At 37.9% G+C, this 23,696-nt stretch overlaps 1 long non-coding RNA gene across 1 annotated transcript; it reads right to left on the reverse strand.

Annotated features, from left to right (window-relative positions):
* Nucleotides 1-19,537: 19,537 nt before the first annotated feature.
* On the reverse strand, nucleotides 19,538-22,896 carry LOC130459323 (uncharacterized). The gene is made up of 2 exons (XR_008918666.1): nucleotides 22,733-22,896; nucleotides 19,538-19,757 (listed from the first exon to the last, which is right to left on the reverse strand). It is a non-coding gene; the product is annotated as an uncharacterized lncRNA (long non-coding RNA).
* Nucleotides 22,897-23,696: the final 800 nt, after the last annotated feature.

Below are 23,696 nucleotides of genomic sequence, written 5' to 3' on the forward strand. Positions count from 1 at the left end.
GGTCTAGCTGTTGCTCCCGGTCATGCTGAAGAGCACTGGCAGCCGCAGAGTGATGTTCTGAGGGGTGAGTCTATCCTTTTTTACCGTCCAAAGAAGGAGGTACACTGGGCTACCGGTCTCTGCGCCAAGTTGTTACACCCGCCGACGGTATACCCCAGGAGATTGAGACGCCGGCTGCACAGTTGATGCATGACCTGTACTCGGTATTTTACTTCCCTCTTTGACTTGCTTGTTTTTTATACTTGCTTTTATTTTTATACTTGGTTTTATTTTCGGCTCTGAGCGATTTTTTCTTTCAGGTGACGCAATCTGCTACCGAGCTTGTGGAGTGCTATCGGAGCTATCAGCGTCGTTTAAAACGATCGCAAGCTGAGAAAGAGAAGCTTCAGACTGACCTTGCTGAATCGGTCAAGACTGAAGGTGACTGCCGGAAGGAGATTGCGAGACTTGAGCTGGATGTTATTGCCGCAGGCAAGAGGAAGGCTGAACTAGAGCTTCTTCCAGCCAAGTTGACGGCCGAAGAGCAGAAGACGGCTGAGCTGCAGATTAAGCTGGATGCGGCGCTGCAGGCGGCTCAGGATGCTGAAAAAGCTGCTAAGGATGATCGCAAGGCTGTGGCGCTGAAGGCTGTGCAGAAGTTTATGAAGTCTGACTTCTACTGCGAGGAAATGAAGGGGCGCTACAATGGTGGGTGGACTGCAGCCCATCGTTGTGCCGTCAAAGCCTTGACGCTGACTGAGGCTGCCTGGGGTAAGGTGGAGTGATCCTATGAAGAGGGTGGCCATGTTGATCCGACTGGCATGGAGACCCAGACCTTCCCAGACATCGTCATTCAAAATGCTGACCCTCGCCTTCTGCCAAACAGAGAGATTCTTGAGTCTGCTTACTGGAGTGATGCAGACGGCTCAGCTTGACGGTCTTGGCAGTCATCACCAGGCTCTTCCTGTGGCTCTTCCAACAGTTTTTTCCGGCCTCATACTTGCTAATGTCTGTTGGTAGTTTTTGAATATCATTTAGCGGATGTAATTTATAAACAATTTCCTTTTTTGGTACCTTTTAGCTGTTTGTGGCACTTTTTCTTTTGCCGTGCATTAACTGTTTCAAGAACGTTATTTTCGTCTTGACTGCGCCGTCTGTGGCGTATGTTTGTGCCTTTTAGCAGCTACTCACTCCGCATTTAGTTATTTTTGGGTGGTGGCTGTCGTCCCTGTGTTTGTTTAACATTTATGTGATGCACTTGATGGATTATTCGCTTGTTTTATTTTATTCAATTTGTCACGTAGTGGCGTCTTCTTGCCTTTGATTTTATTATATATCGCATCTTGCCTCTTTGTCGACTGGGCCAATGTGTTCAACCTTTGCATTTGTTTATGTCGTATTTTGCCTCGTTGCTGACTGAGCCAATGTGCTCAACCTTAGATTTCATGTATATCGTATCTTGCATCATTGTTGACTGAGCCAATGTGCTCAACCTTCGATTTAGTTTATATCGTATCTTGCATCATTGTTGACTGAGCCAATGTGCTCAACCTTCGATTTAGTTTATATCGTATCTTGCATCATTGCTGGCTGAGCCAATGTGCTCAACCTTCGATTTAGTTTATATCGTATCTTGCAACATTGCTGACTGAGCCAATGTGCTCAACCTTCGATTTAGTTTATATCGTATCTTGCATCATTGCTGACTGAGCCAATGTGCTCAACCTTCGATTTAGTTTATATCGTATCTTGCAACATTGCTGACTGAGCCAATGTGCTCAACCTTCGATTTAGTTTATATCGTATCTTGCATCATTGCTGACTGAGCCAATGTGCTCAACCTTCGATTTAGTTTATATCGTATCTTGCAACATTGCTGACTGAGCCATGTGCTCAACCTTTTATTTCGTTTTGTCGTATCTTGCAACATTGCTGACTGAGCCAATGTGCTCAACCTTTTATGTCGTTTTGTCGTATCTTGCAACATTGCTGACTGAGCCAATGTGCTCAACCTTTTATGGCGTTTTGTCGTATCTTGCAACATTGCTGACTGAGCCAATGTGCTCAACCTTTTATTTCGTTTTGTCGTATCTTGCAACATTGCTGACTGAGCCAATGTGCTCAACCTTTTATTTCGTTTTGTCGTATCTTGCAACATTGCTGACTGAGCCAATGTGCTCAACCTTTTATTTCGTTTTGTTTATGCCGTATAGTTTACCTGGAATATACTTGTAGCTCATATATTAGATTTCAAAATATGGCACTGTCGGCCCTACTACATCATGTTTTCATACAACTTCATACATGGAATTTTCTTAAAGTATCTGCGTTCCATGAGTTCTTCAGCGGTGTTCCATCCATCTCCATTAGTCTGTATGATCCAGCTACCACTTCTTCCCATATCTGGTAGGGCCCTTCCCAATTTGCAGTCAGTTTTCCTTGTTTTTGAGCTTTGCCGGTTGCTGCCGTCCGGCGAAGTACAAGGTCGCCTACCTCTAGATTCCTATGTTTTACTCGCTTGTTGTAGGCCCTGCTCATTCTGTTCTTGTATGCAGCCGACTTAATTTCCGCCTGCAGTCTGACCTCTGGTAAGAAATACAGCTGGTGTCTGAGTAAGCTGTCGTTTCCCTGTTCTTCATAATGCTGGATGCGGAAGGTGGGTAGTGCTACTTCAGCCGGTATGACGGCTTCTGATCCGAAGCATAGTTTGAAAGGGCTCTCTCCCGTTGCTTCTTTAACCATCGTTCTGTTACCCCGTAGAACCTCTGGGACTGTGTCTGCCCACTTGCCTTTGAACTCATCCAGCTTTTTCTTAAGGGCTACGAGTATTTGTTTGTTTGCAGCCTCGGCTTGCCCGTTGCTCAGTGGGTGGCAGACTGAAGCGTATGCGAACTTGATCCGGTAGTCTGCCAAGAATGCTCGTATAGGTTCGCAGTCGAACTGGCATCCATGGTCGAATACTATTGCTGTCGGTATTCCAAACCTTGTTATGATGTTTTTCCAGATGAACTTCCGTACCTGGTTGGCTGTTATCTTTGCTACCGGCTCGGCCTCAATCCATTTTGTGAAGTAATCGACGGCAACAATCAAGAACTTCCTGCCTCCTGAGGCTGTTGTGAAGGGTCCTACAATATCCATTCCCCACTGGGCGAATGGAATTGGATTCAGAATGGGCATCAAGTCGTTTGCTGGCATACGTATTACTGGGGCAAACAGCTGGCATTTTTCACATTTCTTGACGTAGCTCTGTGCGTCTTCGAGCATGGTTGGCCAGTAGTAACCTTGTCTTTGGCAGATCAAAGCGAGTGTTTTTCCTCCTACATGGTTTCCGCATATTCCTTCATGCACTTCTTCGATTAACCTTGCGGATTCGTATGCCGTCAAACACCGCAGCAGGGGGAGGCTGAATGCTCTTTTATAGAGTTGTCCCTGATATATGACGTACCAGCACTCCATTCGTCTTGTACGTCCAGATATCGTCGTACCACTCTTTGTTTGCCGTGATGACCATTATTTCTTTTCCTTTTTCTTCCGTACTCCTTCTGTGCATGATTTCTATCATTACTGATCGACTGAGCTCGATTGCTTTCGAATTGGCCAGTTTTGCTAGGCTGTCTGCGGCAGTGTTCAACGCTCTAGGGACCAATTTGATCTCAAAAGCCTCTAATTTCGCTGTCAGCGTCTTCAGTTTTTCTTGATACCGCCGCATTGACGGCTCTTTTGTTTCATACTCTCCCGAAAACTGATTTGCCACCAACTGAGAATCTGTTGTCATTACTATCCTCTTGGCATCTGCCAACAAACATAGATGTACCCCTGCAATGGCTGCTTCATATTCTGCTTCGTTGTTCGAAGCTGCGAAAGTGAATCTGATTGCGTATTCGAACTTATCTCCTGTCGGAGAGGTCATGACAACGCCGACTCCCGCTCCCGACTGAGCGGCTGACCCGTCTACTGATACTTCCCAGGATTCTGCTTTGGTTTCATCCTCTTGATAGGATGCTTCAACTACGAAGTCGGCCAAGGCTTGTGCTTTTATTGCATTGCGCGGGTGAAACTCAAGATCGTACTCCGACAGCTCTATTGCCCATCGCAACAGCCTGCCGGCTGTATCCATTTTTTTGCAAAGCCTTCTCTAGTGGGAAGTTCGTCAGGATTTGTATGGTATGTGCATCAAAATATGGTCTGAGCTTTCTGGCGGCTATCAGGACTGCATAGGCCACTTTCTCTATCAGCGAGTATCTCGCTTCTGCCGGATTCAAAATGTGGCTGACAAAGTATATCGGCTGCTAGACTTTGTCTTTTTCACTGATTAGTACGGCAGCAACGGTTTGGGCTGAAGCGGACACATACAACTGTAGCTTGTCGCCCTCTTCCGGCCTGGATATCGTCGGCAAAGCACGAAGATGGTCTTTTACCTTCTCAAAGGCCCTTTCCTCGGTTTCTCCCCACCGGAATTTTCCGTTCTGCTTAAGAGTGTTAAAAAATGGGATGGACCTGTCGGCTGATTTGCTAACAAATCTTGTCAGAGCTGCCATTCTTCCTGTCAGCCTTTGTACATCTTTGATGCTTTTTGGTTGGGGCAGACTGAGTATTGCTTCTACCTTATCTGGGTTTGCGTCTATGCCTCTCTCGTTGACAAGGAAACCCAAGAATTTCCCCGATTTCACTCCGAACACACATTTCTTGGGGTTCAGCTTCATTTGGTAACGGCGCAGAGTTTCAAACGTTTCCCTGAGGTCGTCTAAATGGTCGGTCTCCAATTTGCTTTTCACTATGGAGTCGTCGACGTATACTTCAATGTTGCGGCCTTTTTGGTTTGCGAACACTCTGTCGACCAGTTTTTGGTACGTTGCCCCAGCGTTCTTTAACCCAAACGGCATAGCCTTGTAACATAATACTCCCCCCCTCAGTGATGAATGCTGCTTTTCTCCTGTCGGTCTTTGCAAGGCTGACTTGGTGGTACCCGGAAAATGCGTCAAGGAAACTGAGCAGCGCATGGCCAGATGTGGAGTCGACTAGCCTGTCGATTCTTGGCAGTGGGTAGCAGTCCTTCGCGCATGCTCTATTAAGGTTTGTGAAATCTACGCACATTCTCCACGAGCCGTTTGACTTCTTAACCATTACGACGTTGGCCAACCACTCTGGTAGTCGCATGGTTCAATAAATCCTGCTGTCAGCAACTTTTCTACCTCTTCCTGTATTGCTTGATTTTTTTCTGTTGAAAAGTTTCTTTTCTTTTGTTTTACCGGCCTGACTGCTCTGTCGACATTCAGTCGGTGCTCGATTACATCTGGGCTTATACCTGGCATTTCGTCTGCGGAAAATGCGAACACATCCGCGTGTTCTCTCAATAGACCGATCATGTTTACCCGCAATTGGGGGTCAATGTCGGTTCCCATCTTCACTGTTCTGCCGGTTTTTCCTTCTACCAGCTCGACTTCTTCCGACTCTCCTCCGGCCTCTACCCTAGGTAAAGTAGCCCCCTTTTCGATGCTTTCGATTGTGGGCGGCTCCATTTTCTGCCTTTTCTGCTTCTTGGGCAACAGAGATTGCTCACCCTCCGATTTTGGGGTTTGGCCTTTTGCCGGTCTTTTCATTGCTGCCTCTCTCGCTATATTTCTGGATGGGGTCAGTCGGCCTGGTGTTTTTAATGCCGTCAAGTAGCATGATCTTGCTGAATCTTGACTGCCTCGGATTCTCTCAGCCTTCTCAAAGTTAGACATGTATATCATGGTCAGATGGTATGTTGATACCACTGCCTGTGCATCGTGGATGAATGGCCGGCCCACTATAACGTTGTATGCAGCCGGCACTTTGATTACCAAGAAGTCTATCATTAGGTCCCTTGCGGTCCTTCCCTCTCCAATCTGCACCGGTAGCCTGATGCTACCTTCCGGGAAGACCGTGGCTCCGGAAAATCCTATCACAGGATAGTTGACTCGTGTGAGCTCTTTCTCGTCTATTTTCAGCTGAATGAAGGCTTCCCAAAAGATAATGTTCGCTGAACTCCCTCCATCCACCAGTATTCATTTTACTGGGAAGTTTGCTATTTCGAGGCCCAAAACCAGTGGGTCGTCGTGAGGGTATATAATTCCGCGGCAGTCGGCTGGGGTGAACGAGATGTTTGGCATGACTTGGGGTGACGGCCATTTTCTGGTGCTATGGTAGTTTATCAGGTGGCGGTGTTCGCCTAGACTTCTGCCGGCTCCACTGATTGTTCCTCCATGGCACGGTCCCCCGGATATGACCCACACTGTCGGCCCTTTCTGGCCATTGTTTCTAGCCTCTCCACTCTGACTGGTTTCTGGTGCTTTCTGCTCTATTCGGAGTGGCGCTTGGGTGGATGGTAACCTGTTGTTTGTGTTATTACCTTGCCGGCTGCTATTCTGTTGGTTGTTGTTGTTGTTCTGTCGGGCTTTATATTGTGTCAGGTAGCCTCTCCTGGTCATATCCTCGATGTTATCCTTCAAGTCTCTGCAGTCTTCCGTGTAGTGTCCACAGTCATCATGGAATGCACAGTACTTCGACTGTGGTCTTGGTTTGTCGCTCATTGGTGGGGGCCTTTTCCAGTTTTCGTTCTTGTTGACATTGTAAATTGCGGCTCTTGGGGCGTTCAATGGGGTGTATTCATGGAATGTGGGGTATATGCTGGTTGACTGTTTCTGGTAATCTCTCCCTCTTGGGTCCCTCCTCTGTTCATCCTTTCTGAACCCCCTTGACTGACTTTGCTGTGCCGGCTGAACCGGCCTTGGTGCGACATTTCTAGTCTGTGCCGACTGAAAGTGATTTGGGATTGTCATCATCTCGTCGCTTTTGATGTATTCATGGGCCTTCACCAATGCGCTTCCCAGATCGGTGAAGGATTTCCTTCCCAAGTATTTTTTGAACTCGCAGTGGTTCATTCCTCTCATCAGGGCCACCACAGCTATCTCTTGTTGCAAGTTTGGGATGCTGGTGGACTCGTTGTTGAATCTGGTGAGGTAATCTCTTAAGGACTCTCCGCTTCTTTGGGTGACTGCCATCAGTTCTCTCGACGTTTTCTTTCTTTGTTGCCGACTGATGAACCGTAGCATGAACTCTGCTTTTAACTGTCGGTAATTATATACCGACCCCTTTGGTAGTCCCTTATACCAGCCGGATGCCACTCCCAGCAGCGTTGAGGGAAATACCTTGCACCACATGGCGTCGGAATCTGTATATAGCATCATATGTTGCTCAAATGTGTTGCAATGGACCTCCGGATCCTTGGATCTGTCATACTTGCAGAGTGAGAACTTCAATTTCTCCATTGGTTCCTCCAGAATGTCCGCGCACAGGGGGGAGTTTGCAGGTTGGATGGTGTAACGGCGCGGCGCGTACCTCTGGGGTGCTTCTCTTGTTTCTTCGATGACCATGGGTTCTGGCCGACTGCGCAGAGCAATCGCCTGGTTTGTATTGGGGTGTTGTTCTTGTTGCACTAGGATCTGTTCTCCGAATAGGTTTCTTATCGGCAGTCTCTTCCGCTTTTCGCCGACTGGTGCCTCCGTAGCCTGGTGTGTGACTGTCCTGGGTGTGGGTTCTGTGTTTGCTTTTCTCGCTGGCTTCAGGGCCGACAACGCGGCCATCACCGCTCTTGCCGTAGCCAACTGTTCCTCCGTGAACTGACCGACGAGTTCAGACGGTATTTGTGTATCATCCTGGGCTGGGCTTTCGGGCTCTCCGTCTGAGTCGTTGTCCTCGACTGAGTATCCAAGGACATGTAAGGGTGTTGCTGCAGTCGTAGTTTTGCTGACTACCGACTGGCTCCCTAGCTGGGGGGTGGGTTGGTCATTGACGGGTGTTATTATTGGCTCTGCTGAGAACAGCGTGGGTTTCAATGGGGTTGTTGTTTTTGTCGTCTGTGTACTCTGTGGGGTTGTTTTCGAGGCCTGCTTTTTGCTTCTCTTGTACGAATCCGACTGCGTACTCTCCATTCTCAAGGGTGATTTTTGATGGTCCGGGTTTTTTATTTTTTTTTGTGTCTGGCTGTGGGTTCTGTTTACAAGTGGGGGTCCCCTCCTTCTAGCGCCAATTGTTCCGGTAGCGGACTTGGAACAGGAAAGGGATGACTGACTTCCGACTGAGATTGCTGACTGGATCCTGCACAGTGAAACCGTTAACTAGCCTCGGGGGTGATCCGAGAATTACCCCTCTGATGTTTAAGTCAGATTATGTTGGTAGCTCTGTAATAAATGCTTATAAGAATGATTGGGCTGGAATTGCGTACCTTTGGCATTGATGGGGGTCCGTATATATAGACGGGTTATTTGTACGGAGGACCCGGGTTATTACCCGTTGGTTCCGGATCCTCCCTTTCGGCTCTGATAGGTAGATGATGTCAGAGAAATGCCGACTGGGATTGTAAACCTTTGGTGCTTCTTGTGAGTATATGTCTATGATACAGCTGTTATGGGTTGTCCTACCGGTATGCTGGTAGGGCTACCCGTACAATAATGATTCCCTATCAACAAATATATTTTATTCTAATAAAGTAGCCGGCTGTATGGCTAATTTAGGGGTTATTCAATAAGAGAGGATTAGGTATTTTCATACACCTTCGTATGAAATATTAAGCTTTTTTTTTGGGATATTATGGGTGTTACTACACCTTGTTTTGTAATTTGATTTTTCAATATATTATCGGGGCTAGCCCCTCATTTGCACCAAAAAAAATATATATATTTTTTATTCTGATTGGTGGGATTGACTAAAGTTTTGAAGATCTCTCGTTTGGTCCTACTTTTATTTTCTTTAGGAGAAAATAGTAGAATGGTATTAATCGATGGATAATTTGTCCACAAGACAACCTCTCAAGGGTTATGATTACCCAAAACTTATTCAATATCCAAGATTACTATTTTCGCAAGGTGATAAGCAACTTAATTGCCACATCTTTTAACATGAAGCCAAGAAATAAAATCAAAATGCGAACTAGACTTTAAGAGAAAAAGATCGAAACATTTGTTAGGCGGTTCCACTGCCTCACAATCTCCTTCAAGGAGAACTTTCTTTATTTGGTCCTACTCTGCTCTAATCAATATAGAGTTTATTCCTTTTAAATTATACTTTGGTTCCTATATACTCGTAAAATTGTGTTGTCAAATGGGGCAAAAAAACAAGTTGTCATTTTAATCGCGTAACTAAAAGGCAGAAATAATCAACATTAACACTGTATTTGAAAAACAAGATAATGTAGATTGTGGAAAAATAAAACTATAGAAATCTATATAAAGTAAATCTGAAGAAATATGTACTCAACTACTCAATGCAATACTTTTAATTATATTGATTAAATAATGCAGATGTATGCTCAATACATTATGGTGAGAAAAAGAAAAAACATTAGAAACCCTTCTAGCTAGAGTAATTCCTAGACGAAAAATCTACACATAATTCTGAAACATATTCGTATACGCAGTACATCAAATACGAGTAACAAAACTTAAAAGGAAAAACAAGGTAGCATACCCGAAAACACGAGGAACATAAGTGTCAAAAGGAGAAGTAGAAATGATTTGTTTCCGGACATGTTTGGTAAAGAAGAAAATAATTGGGATTGATCTTGTGAGGTGATTGAATCAAATTGTTTATAACCTTTTTGCTGTTTATATAGTTGAGCAGTATCCCAATATTTCGAATAATATATCAAATGCAATAAATAATTTCCCATTATTATATGTCACGTTTGGGTCTATATTTGATAACTTACCATATTCAAATATATGGAATCAACCGATATATAAAAGAATATTTATGATTTGAACTTGTAAATCACTTTTTTTTTCCTGCGGTAAAATTAATTAGTGAATATTTTATCTAGGCTTATCTTAAAAAGTGCTCCTAAAAAATAAATCTATCTATCTGAAGAAGTATTTTCGGATATCAGATATGTGCTTGCAAATACATATCATAACAAAAGACAAAATAGGATAAATGACAAAAAAGAAATTGAATGGTACCTTTTTAAACAAAAATGGTACTTTTTTTTTACAGAATTGTACTTTTTTAACATGAATGGTACTTCCTGTTTTGTCTTTTAACTATTTGTCTTTTAGCTGATATGTGTGTTGCCACACATATCTGATATGCGAAAAAACGACCCCCTATCTATCTATCTATCTATCTATATCTATCTATATATATAATATACTAAAATAGAGAAAATCAATGTGGTGATAACAACTGTCAATCATTAATAATAATAATAAATATATGTCAATGTATTCAAAAGCTAACGTCAAAGTAAGGTAAAATCATTGATTAATTATACGAGTTTAGGGATGTCAGATTGTCATAGGGACGATTTTGGGAGAACCTCCCAATATGTGCCCCAAGTGAGCAAGGATGAACAAAAGTTTGTTGGGTTATGGGAATTTTAAAAAAAATCCGTCGTCGGTGACGAGAGAGAATTAATTTTAGTTTGAATCTTTATTAGTTTTTTTTTTTTTATAAACAAATTAATTCATTGATAAAAAGTCATACGACATCTACATAAAGATATAAATCTAACAAATACATAACAATCGAATCAAATAAAAACTTCCTTTCACCATAGCTACGATCGTAGTATATCAAACATTCTGTACCCTCTTTTATATCGATGTGATTTACAACAGCCTTTATTGACGAGGGGGTCTATAGATCTGTTGTAGCCGTGACAAATATGATTTCCGTCTAATTCGTCTGATTGTAGTCGAAAGATTGACATCCTCTTCGATCCCGCATAAATCTTTACCAAAGAAACAACCTGAACAAAACTAAACACACAAAACTTAACTTAAAAACAAACCCACCATAGGGTACTTACTACACAAAAACAATCAAACCCACCATAGGGGTACTTACCACACTGAAACTATGTAGTTTTATTGAGACTTAACGCAAAAACACAACGAAATTGAAAGAGAAGGGGCGGAAATAACCAAATTTTCGAAGAAAATTGGCTATTTCCGTCCTAGAAAATCCTAATTTTTGTAAACCCTAAAAAGAGAGAGAAAAAAGGGAGAGAGGGGAGAAGCGGCTCTTTAAAAGAATATCTTTATTAGTTATGAACATCAACATTTTTTTACTACTAACTACGTATTTAGTATTTAAAATTTTTATTTACTCTATTACTCTAATAAGAAAAGTCAAATACTCTATAATAATATAGTTTTAGAATTCAAAACTCTCACACCAAAAGAAAGTCGAATCTAGGGGTGAATTTTAGGTGGATCTGGATATCGGGCCAGTGATGGAGGGAGGATAAATTTTATTTTGTACATAGTGATATAATCAAGTTGCGAGAAGGGATGGTCGGATGGTACCCGTACCGTACCCATCATGGGTGGCGGGTATGGGGATGAAATTTTTAGGCGGATCAGGGTGGAGGGACCATCCTCTGCACTAGCCTCGCCCCACTTTGAAAATATCTCTAGCTATATAACGTAGTTGTTGGAGATGTTAAGTGATGAGGTAAAAAGTAGGGAGAGTGTTGGGTGAGTATGAACATGAAAGTAAACAATAGATGAAAAATATTTTATGTTTGATACGGGTGATGGACTGAGATGAAATAATTTTATCTACATGCACTATTATTGTTTTAACTTTTTTGAAAAATAAGAAATTGAATGGAGCAATTACGGATCTATCTATCAATAACTTAATTCGAATAATATTTATAAGATTTATTTAGATGATCATTCTCTACATCTATAGTTTAGATTTCATGCATGCAAATTTAATACTTCGTACTACGTGTGATATTATGTAAATCGTGCATTGCACGAGTGCTATACTAGTAACTATACTAAAAGAGAAGCCCCTAAAACTTAAAATGACCCTTGTCGCGCTCACGTTAAACACCCCCCCCCCTCCTTCCCTAAATAAATTAACTTAACTATGTGATTAATTAATATTGAAATACGCTAAATCAGGTTTGATAGATAAAATATATACGTTGGTAAATAAAAAATGGACAAAAAATATCCTTACGTAAAAAAGAAAATATACTAAAATATACTGAAACTAATTAAATATCCTTATGTAAGTAAAAAAGAAAATGTACTGAAATATACTGAAATTAATCTTTTTAGTTAAAGATTTGTACATAAAAAAAATATACTGAAATTAATTAAATATAGACATATATATTCTTACGTATACCTAAAATCTATATATTCTTACGTATATATGTCTATATATGTTAAAGATTTTGAGAATATAATTTACTAATACTTAAGAAGAAATTATAAACCCCCATTCCATGGTTTGAAACTTGTCTTTTTTGACAAAATACTTAAGAAGAAATTTATGACAAATGTTTAGCTATTATGATTTTTAATAATATAAAATTTGGTAAGATATTGTGGAATATTATTTTATTACCATGCGTAAATAATTTAATAATTCATCACATATATCTGTTTCATATTTACTAATATACACTTACATTGTATATTTAGTGTATTATATTGGATTTTTGAACTCCAAAAGGTTGAGTCTAAGTCCAATCCAAAAATAATTGAAATTCGTAATTTTAGTTCGAGCCCGATTCAATCCGACAAGTCTGTACTGGACTTGATTGGACTTTGTACTTTTCTCAATCCACTTACACCACTACATAAGACAACAACAATCATCATAATCAATTGAATGATATTACTTTAATTTGATGAAGTTGGTCTAGATTGTAGATCACCCGATCCTATTTTATATCAGGATTTATTTGGTTGTTGTTGCTTCTCTTGACTATGATAATCACAAAAGAAATGGATAGGGGATAAGGGTCTAAAAGATCTTTTTGAAATTTGCAAAATCATGATCTAGAACTTCTTTTTTTTTTTTTAAAGTTGACGATGTTTATTGCCATTGTCGTTGCCGTTGCCGTATTGCTGATAGTTACGATGATCCAAGAATTAAGAATGTAGCTTTCATTAAATTCTTCTTCAACCTTTCGTATAAATACTAGAGCCAGGGATTATTAAATGAACTATATATGCCAATATATACTTTTACTTTCACGTCTGGAATATTCCCGAAAATCATGTTTGTGGCTTTCAACCCCGTCTTTTGATTTCAGTCTCTATTTCCCTCAAGCTTGCACTGATCAACTATTTTCCAGCTCAGGAATGCTAAGTGTTCCATCTTCATGTTGTCATCAGTCTACAACCATGCTTTGTTCAGGACACCCATGTTGAGATTATAGCATAGCTAATTTAATTTACTGAAAATAGGTAACAGTGGAACTATAAAAGTAATTGATGAAATCAGCTTGTCTCCAAATTTAGTTTGGAGTTCCTCCTACTTAACCCTCAATTCAAATCACAAATTTACTGGTTTATGCACAATGTGTAGTAGGCCATTGTGTATTTCGGCTTTTTTCAGACTTCCAATCATACCCCTCACCCCCAACTATGTCCAAGTTTTTTTCTAATATATTATTACTAGTCTTATATGCACGCATCTAGATAATATCAGAACTTTAAATTGTTTTATTGCAACTAATCACCAAAAATAATAATAGATTATGTAAATAATCTATTTATGTATAGAAATCTCATTATGTATAGAATATATTCTGTATATATGATATCTATGTATAGGATATCAACCAAGAATAATTGGCGCATAATTAGCGCATAATTAGCGATACTATTGCTGCAAATTAGCGATATGATTGCTGATTATCATGGCAAAATATTGCCTTGTACATTGTATTTTATACTCCTAATCTATGAATGCAAAGGATACGGAGTTATCATATCTTACAAATAATATGCCACAAAATTTGTGGCTTCACTTCTTGGACCGCAGTATTGAATGCTAGAGGGTCTCCATAACTAAATGTGGCTTCACTTCTTAGAACTCAACTCAATTTACTTTTAGCTTACGTTTGAGTAAGAAGTTGATCTGAATTTCTTGACTCCTCTCTTTGGTGCTGACGTATAGCAATGATTTACTACTACTACTGGAATCGTCTTTACCACCTTTTAATTCCACTAGTTGTTGGACCGCGCGCTAGCGCGCGCGGTCCCCCAAGATATCGAAATCAAATGGCAAAACGAACTAAACAAATAGATAGAACAATTAATATAACAATAAGCTATTAGTTGAGTTTCAAGAGTCCTATTTGCAAAAGGCATTAGTAAAGAACATATATGTAGCATATAGCTACTTATTCTTATAGAAATTCTCAAAACTAAAGAAAGTTTATACACAACAATTAGTTCGTGGTATACTAAACAAATGGAAAGGTTTACTGACGTTCTAAAATGCTCTTCTGCTTCTTCATGAACAAATGTCTTGAGGCGCAATTGCAGAACAATGTTCCTAGAAAGAGTCGTCGCTAGGTTAATTTTGATTAGGAAGTAGAACGTGCCTAGTGTTTCGAGCACATCTTTGAAGTCGTTTTGATCAACCTGACAATAGACATGCTTCACCAGTTGGTAAGTATATCACAAAATTAAATTTTAGAAGTAAATTGAAAGTATAAGTTCGAGAATAGGTTAGAGGGCAGATCTTGTATATTCTAAATATTTTTTTAGAATTTTTAGAGAACGTGTTAAAAAGGCATTGTGTCGGTATGCCAGTTCCATCACAGAATCGAAGTTCAAAGTATCTTCCCTTTCTTATGTCTTGTGTGGGTTGACAAGTTTTAAAGGTTATTTTTAATTGCTTGAGAAATAATTGTTTTTGGATAAATAATAGCATACTAAAAGCTCTTATCCTAACTTAAACTGGTATCCCTATACCCCCCCCCCCTAATTTTTAGATCATATCACAGTGAGATGAGATTATACACTTCCTTAATTTGTTCCCAAAGGAGTTTCAATATATCTGTTTTCAGGGATTCCAACGAATATATACCAAACTATAATTTCATTCCTTTCCATCTCTCCCTCTCCTTCCCAATCCCCTTATCTTCTTCTCTATTTGTGTTTTATGGTTTGTGAATTCTGAAAGGTTTCTTCAGAATTGCCTATGCGTTTTGGTTATGTATGCATTGAGGTTGCGAGGAGTGATTCAGGATTATTTTTGTGTCAACGGAAGTATACTCTTGATATTATTTCGGAACCAGGTTTTGCGGCTTTACCATTGAACAAAATCATCGTCTTGGCCTAGCTGATGGGTCGTTAATTAAGGAGCCTGAGGCTTACCGCCGGCTTGTAGGCCGCCTGGTCTATTTAGTTGTGACTCTTCCGGGCCTTGCTTATTCGGTCTATATCTTATCACAATTCATGCAGGAGCCTCGAGTTGACCATTGGGATGCAACATTGAGAGTTGTTCGGTACTTGAAGTGTACACCAGGGCAGGGTATCCTATTACGTGCTGACAGTAATTTAACTTTGCAAGGATGGTGCGACTCAGATTGGGCAGTGTGTCCCATCACTCGTCGTTCTTTAACAGGTTGGTTTGTGTTTTTAGGTCATTCGCCTATTTCATGGAAGACAAAAAAAAAACAACACACTGTTTCTCGCTCTTCCGCAGAGGCAGAATATCGCTCAATGGCCGCGATTACATGTGAATTAAAATGGTTAAAGGGATTGTTGTTGAGTTTAGGAGTTCATCATCCTAAAGTTATTCCATTATTTTGTGACAGTTAGTCCGCTTTGCACATGGCTAAGAATCCGATTTTTCATGAGCGCACAAAGCACATTGAGGTTGATTGTCATTTTGTTCGTGATGCTATAGTAGATGGTGTAATTGAACCATCTTATGTATCCACTTCCTCACAGCTCGCTGACATGTTTACTAAAGCTCTTGGGAAGCAACAATTTGATTTTCTTTTTTCCAAGTTGGGCATTTTTAATCCCCACACATGCTCCAACTTGAGGGAGGGTGTTACGAAAATTAAATGTTATACCTAATTAATTAAGAAAGTAATAATGTTCTAGCTGTTATGTAAGTTACAAAGTATTAAAAGTATTAATGTTGTAGTTGTTACGTAAGTTAGAAAGTATTAGGAAGGTTAGTGGGTTTAGGAAACTCTTTGATTTTCTTATCCTAGTTGTTTCGTACGCCCTGCTTGGAAATTGTGGGTGTATAAATACTCTTGTTCATCAATAATATTGGGGGAAAGCTTTTCCCTTATATAATATTTATCACTTATGAATCAGAAAACAGAAAAGAGAGAAAGTGAAAAAGTGAAAAAAAAATGTGGAAATTTGTTGCTTACAAGGTTTGAACCTTGGTTGATTGAAGAAGTATGATAGAGCTTGCAAAGGGAAGGAATGCAAAACATTTCCTTAGGAATAGTGAATTTCATGAATTTGTGACTCAAAACACTATTGATAAGCATAGTGTTGCAAATGTGAGTATTTTAAAGGTTAGAGATTAGAACATTCACTCTTCACTAAAGAATGAAACCAGAAATCAATTGTCAGCAAATATTGCAAAAATATGATATATTTAGGAGTACTTGGAATAAAAACAAAAACATCAATCACGCTAAACCATACGGCACCTTGCAATATTAAAAACAAAAATATGATATATTTAACTAAATGTCTTGTTTTTTTTTTATTTAGTTATACTTTAATCAATGCTTAGAGGTAGATTTTTTAAGAGAGCTCTATTTCAAGTAGTATTACTATTGATTCTTTTTGAAAGCCTATTAGCTCAAATGGTAGAGCAATGTGCCATTGCACATTTATGTAGGTTCGAGTCCTACATAGGCTGCAATAATATACGGTAAGAAGAAAAAAAAGCAATCGTGTCGCCTCTAATTAAGATGCCACTCAAAATCTTGGCTACAGTGTCGCCAGTAAAGAAGAAGACGACACCATTCACTACTTTACGTGTCGCCTCTAAGAAGGGGGAGACACTATAAAGTACTTTATGTGTCACCTCTAAGGAATAAGGCAACACCATAGATTGCTTTACGCGTCGCCTCCAAGGAAGTAGGTGACACCATAGAGTACCATATGCATCGCCTCAAACGAAGCAGGCGACACGGTTGCGCACCATATGCGTCGCCTCAAAAAAACAGGCGACACCATAGAGTACCATATGTGTCGCCTCAAACGAAGTAGGCGACTCAAAAGAGTACATACAAATTTATAGTTTTCTCTACGAAGTCGCCTCCACCAAAGGAGACGAAACATAAACCTCCCTATAGTGTCGGGCCACAGGCGACACGTACGTAAAGGGGTACCTATAATGTCGCCCCTGTGGAGTCGCCCATGAGGCGACTCTATAGGTGGTTAAGAGGCGACTCCAAAAGGGTTTTTTGTAGTAGTGGATATTATTGTCACAGGCAACTCGGCTTCTTTGATCACCAAATTCATATCTCTTTTATCTGTCGAGTTTGATGTGAAAGATCTAGGTGATTTACATTACTTGCGTACTTCCTAGGAGTGCAGGTGTGCGTACTTTTAAGGGTTTATTTTTGTGTTAGAAAAAAAGTATGTTCATGATCTTCTTCTGAAATTCCATTTGCACACTGCTAAGCCTGTGCGTACTCCTCTTCCTAGTCGTACCACCCTTTCTCATGCAAACGATGATTTATTATCTCATCCTACTTAATATCGCAGTATGGTTGGGGCTTTACAATACTTGACTATGACAAGACTTGATATTACATATGTTGTGAATTTAGTTTCCCAATTTATGCATGTACCCCGCACATCTCACTTGTTGATTGTTAAGCGTATATACAAGTACTTGCAGGGCACTTCAGACTTCGGTCTATGGCTTCACCCCGCTCCAGACATATCCATCATGATTGCCTACTTAAATGCAGATTGGGCAGGTTGTACCCTTAGTATCCCATTACACCCCCTCAATATGTGCAGTGGAACAACGTGCAAATTAGACCTTAAAACTCAAAACGCTCGCCCGACAAAATTTTCGTAAAAATGTCTGCAATTTGTAACTCAGTAGGGACGTAACATACAACTAAATCACCATGAACAACACGCTCCCTAACAAAATAATAATCTATTTTGATATGTTTGCTATAAAATGATAACTTCATATGGTGGGCCACATAAAGTTTGTCAAATTGTTAATTTCAATTTAAAGTTACTTTAGCTAATTTTTAGTTAAGTATGGCGAAAGTAATTATATATCCAAGTCAGTATAGTGTGAATGTATAAGATATTTTGATTCTATAAAAAAGACACAAAAAATTGCAAAAAGAATCAAACTCTGAGGGCTAGTTTGGTTGACATTATAATACATGGGAAGTTTCATTTCCTAGGAAGTGAAGAGATTTGAGGTTGTTTGGTTAACATGTGCATAGGAAGTGAAACTTCCTAGGAAGTTCTACTTCCCCTAAAATGGAGGAATTTGCTTACCTAGTCCTCCCTAGGTAAGTAGAACTTCCCATGGGAATTCTAACTTCCTATACTCAACCAAACAAGAATACTCAATTCCTAAGAAGCTAAAACATATGGGAATAGCAAATACAAGGGAAGTATAATTTCCCAAGTGCAACCAAACATCACCTCAATGGCATTATAGTCAAGAAGATGAAACAATTGCACGTTGGAAGGAAACAATAAGATTGGCTTGGATTGGCTTGGAGCAAAAAGAATCAAACTCAAGACCACATTGTATGCAAAGTATCTAAACCAACTCTGCTGGAATGTTTTAAGTTTGTCTTAATGAACATTTAATGTTAGTACAAAGTTCATTTCATGGGGTGGGCCTTAGCCTAGATAGCCCCCTCCTTGGATCCTGAATCGTTAGTAGTGAACGAATAAACTTATTTCAACTAAGTTGTGGCGCGTATGAATAATGTCCTAAAGTTTAATTTTTCCCCATTACGTACACACGACATTTGAACAATCAACCCTTACTCAGGGCAAAGATCCTTGGTCAGGGAGTCCTCCAAGATTACAATACATTTATCTCATTGGTGTAGAACAAAAAGATAGATTGAAAACGAAAATCATTGTTGTCCATAACTAACTAGGGAAATTGTGTTTAGAGAGAAAAATGGAGTTGACTATTTTCAGTTATATATTGTGAGGAAGCGATCGAGGCTCGCTATACAAAACGGGAAAAAGCTTACCAATTATTTTCGGAAGGAAATTAAATCGGCAATAAGGCAGTATCAATCAAAGATTAATCGAAGGAATAAAATCAGCAAAAAGGACTCCACACGCACCCCGCAAATGTGCCACAAGCTCGTGCAGAGGACTAGAGCCACCTCTCTTATCTTCTTCTATGTAACAAACATGCTAGTTGAAAGGTAATTATAAAGTAGGTGAAACACTTGTATTTTGTTAATGTGGTACAAAACTTTTTTTCAATGTGGGATAAAACACTCTTTTATTCTTTTGAAGCGAAAACCAACAAGAGGAAACTTCAACAAGTACTATTTAATTAGTTTATAATTTTTCTTGTCGGACTGGTTAATAAAAATATCCTCCATTCCGCTCATTCTCTCAAAAGCAAAACACAATCGCTTCAAGAAATCCAACGTACGTTATAAAGTAAATAAGGTAATCAAATATTTGATTTTATAATCGGTTCAAAACTTCAAATACTACTCCATAGATTGATTTTAAAGTAAGGCCCTTAAAGTAATAATAGAACCAGGACATCAATGTACTCAAAAATGAAATCTTTATTATGTTTTTACTTCCCCATTAATTAGACATTACAACAACATAAACTGGAAAGACACTTGGCTTTTTTCCCATGGCAACCATATCTTTGACATATATCCTGAACGCAATTCAATGATGCATGGCATTCTGCTCCCTCCTCCGAAGAAGGAATTATAGAACTTTGAAGATCCATTGTAGCAACTCTGCATTTGATTGTACCTATAATCAAATAAATTATCAAAAATCAAATAAACATTGTTTTAAATAATTCAATCAATACGTTAATTTTTTTTATTTTTTTTTTTGACATTCACCAATACGTTAATTCAAATCAATCAAGATATACACAAATACAGAATAAACATAAGGCCGTAAGAATTGTACTTTTTAATAATTCTGAAAGATAGTAGTATACATCAAATACGAGTAACAAAACTTAAAGGGAAAAACAAGCTAGCATACCCGAAAACACGAGAAACAAGCTAGCATACCCGAAAACACGAGAAACATAAGTGCGAAAAGGAGTGGTAGAAATGATTTGTTTCCGGACATGTTTGGTAAACAAGAAAATAAATAAGATTTTTTTTTTGAAGTGATTGAATCAAATTGTTTATAACCTTTTTGCTATTTATATACTCCGTAGTTGAGCAGTATAGTAGTATACCAATATTTCGAATAATATATCAAATGCAATAAATAATTTCCCAATTATTATATGTCACGTTTGGGTCTATATTTGATAACTTACCATATCAAAATATATGGAATCAACCGAGATATAAAAGAATACTAGTTTAGGGCCCGGGCAACGTACGGCTACTACTAAAACAATATATTATTTTAATAGTAATTAAAAGACTTGTGATATTAAGAAAACATGAAAGTAAAAAGGATATATGAAAAAGTATAAAATCAAAGTTGTGTAAAAAAAATATTCAAATGAACTAAATTTGCATATTACTATACAAAGTTAAAAATTATAGTCGTTTACTTGTATGTAGAAGGATTTAACAACGTTAAACAAACCCGAATGACCCAAGACTATTTTTCCAAAAGACCCGAGCATAACCGAGTTAGTCAAATACAACATATTTTGAATTGAGTAAAATCTTGATAGTCTACTTACCATGTATTATTATTTTAATTAACATTCTTACTTACGAGTTACCATGTATTATATTATTAATAGTAGAATAACATTAGAAGTTCATTTATCAATATTTTTTATATTTCTTATCAGATTAAAAAGTTATAATAATACACAAATAAAATTATATCATAAAGGAAAAATAATATTGATTTAGCTTTCCTCCAATAATATATTTTGCAGTACACATCTATGGCAATTAAAATATATTTTTCTCTTAGTTTCCTAAAAAAAACGTAATGTAATTTATTTATTTTAAAGTAAAAAATTTAAAAATATTTTGGCGGGAACAAATCGCACCAGGAAATGACACGTGTCATACCTGGTGTCTCTTTTAGTATATAGTAATAGATATTTATGATTTGAACTTGTATATCAGTTTGTTTTTTGTTTTTTTCTGCGGCAAAATTAATCAGTGAATATTTTATCTAGACTTAAATTAAAACGTGCTCCTAAAAAATTAATATCTATCGATTAATAATCTATCTAAAACTATATATATTACTAGTCTTATATGCACGCATAAAACCAAAAACTGCGGTATAACAACTAATCACAATAAATAATATGCTAGAAAAATTATTCAAAAAGTCCATATGAAGAAAAATTAGATATAATCTCTAGTTAAAAGCATTTAAATAGAAATACACATATTATATGACGAAAAATCTAAATTTTAATACTAAAGTAAAGAAAATCAATTAACATATAAATAGTGTGTTTCACTTGTTCTTTTTTTCTCGCAATGTACTTGGCTAATCACATGTGTTTCTACTCAACTGATTTATGGATATATCTATTTTTTAATACCAAAGTAATTTATTTGACATATAAATAGTGCTAATACACGATAGTTTATTCAGTTGGCTAAGAATTTAAATTAGATAATATGACAAAAATTCTAACGCGACTGCATAATCTGAATTATTATTAATCACGAATTTGAATTTGCCGCAATTTAATTATCGTCTATTAAAAGATAGAGGCGGTTCACCACTATCTCACAATCATATCTCCTTCAAGGAGACTAGGAGCAAGGGCGGATCTAGGGGTGGGCATAGGTGGGCAAAGGCCCTCCCCCTTATTCAGAAAACCTGTAGAAGAAGTATTAGATTTAAATATGTAGTCGAGTTGATGTAGTTAGTAATTTTTTGCGTATAAGAGATCTAACAATTTGTACTGAAGTAGAAGTTTCAAATATATGTTATATTTTATTCACATATTGCACATATATTATACAAATAGTGTACATATACTACACTGTATATGTTCATAAATTAACAAAAGGAACAATATATCTCTAAAATTGGTAGATTGCGTTGAACTCACATGTTATCTTTCTCATTTTAACTGGCTAAAATAAGCTACATATATTCATATTCATATTTGAAAGAAATTTATAGATAAGTAATGTCAATTGATCAATACTATTTAAACACAACTCCGCCCATTATCAAAATATAAATTTGATTCTTGTTTGAGAACAAAGTATAAATCTAGTTTATATTATGATTATTGTAGCTATTTTAAGGAAATTTAGTAAAAATTGATTTCTGACCCACCTAATAAAAAAATGTTGGATCCGCCAATGACTAGGAGAGCTTTCTTCATTTGGTCCTACTTTGCTCTAATTAATATAGAGTTTATTCCTTTCAAATTTTATTTTGGTTCCTAACTCGTAAAACATGTGTGTCAAACTAACGGGCCAAAAAAAACAAATTGTCATATTAATCGATAACTAAAAGGCATAAATAATCATCATTAACATTGTATTTGGAAACCAAGTTAATGTGAAAAAGTAAAACTATAAAAATTTATAGAAAGTAAATTTGAAGAAATTTGTATTCAATGCAATACTTTTAATTATAATGATTAAATAATGCAGATGTATGCTCAATACGTATGGCAAGAAAAAAGAAAAACATTAGAAACCCTTCTCGCTAGAGTAACTCCAAGACGAAAAATGTACACATAATTCTGAAAGATAGTCGTATATATAAAATACGAGTAACAAAACTTAGTATATAGGAAAGACAAGCTAGCATACCCGAAAACACGAGGAACATAAGTGCCAGAAGGAGAGGTAGAAATGATTTGTTTCCGGACATGTTTGGTAAACAAGAAAATAAATAAGATTGATTTTTTGTGAGGTGAATGAATCAAATTGTTTAGAACCTTTTTGTTGTTTATAAAGCTGAGCAGTAGCCAATATTTCGAGTAACATATTAAATGCAATAAATAATTTATGGTGAGAACTTCTTAAAATGGGGAGATGGTAGGTAGGTGGTTAATTGGGCCAACTCAGCTTCATAAATTTTCAGGAAGGGGAAAAGCTAAAGAAAATGGGGTGGGGTGGGGGGAGATTGGGGTAATACTAATTGCACCATTTATTCTACACAAGCGGGAGTTTTAGCGCCGAAAAATAAGTGAAAAACTGAGCGCCAATTTTTTCATGCAAAACAATTAATCGGAAAATCTGAAGCTAACCAACGCCTATCGTAATTTCAACCAAGTCACTCAAGGGAAGCATGAATCACCAATTGTAATCCAAATATAGAACTAATTTTAACATATAATTTCCTTTATTTCCAGAAACTTGTTCCTTATGTTTAATTTGCATGTGGTCGGGTTGTAAATTGAAATGATTTGAAGTATATGAAACAATTTGAAGCACTAATCTAACATCTTTTGGATACTACATAACTAGTGTGTGGCTCGGGCGATGCCCCGGTTGTTACATTGAATAACTAAAGTTTTAGATTTTTCTTGAGCTCAATATTTGACCAAAATACTTGATAAATATCCGTTAAGTTTGTCAACTACACAGGCACGCTAAGTCATTTATCATGACAAGTAAGTTTTCAATCATATCATCTTACAATTTGTATAATTTGTTTTCTCGTGGAACTAAGTGCGTCAAATTAATAAACACCAAATTAGATATATATGCAGTTATGTAAGACAATCCTATTTTTGATTCTTATGAGACTTATGACATCAGGTTTCTTCAT

This window comes from Spinacia oleracea, chromosome 4, assembly GCF_020520425.1.
Source record: "Spinacia oleracea cultivar Varoflay chromosome 4, BTI_SOV_V1, whole genome shotgun sequence".
In the NCBI taxonomy this organism is placed as follows: Eukaryota; Viridiplantae; Streptophyta; class Magnoliopsida; order Caryophyllales; family Amaranthaceae; genus Spinacia; species Spinacia oleracea.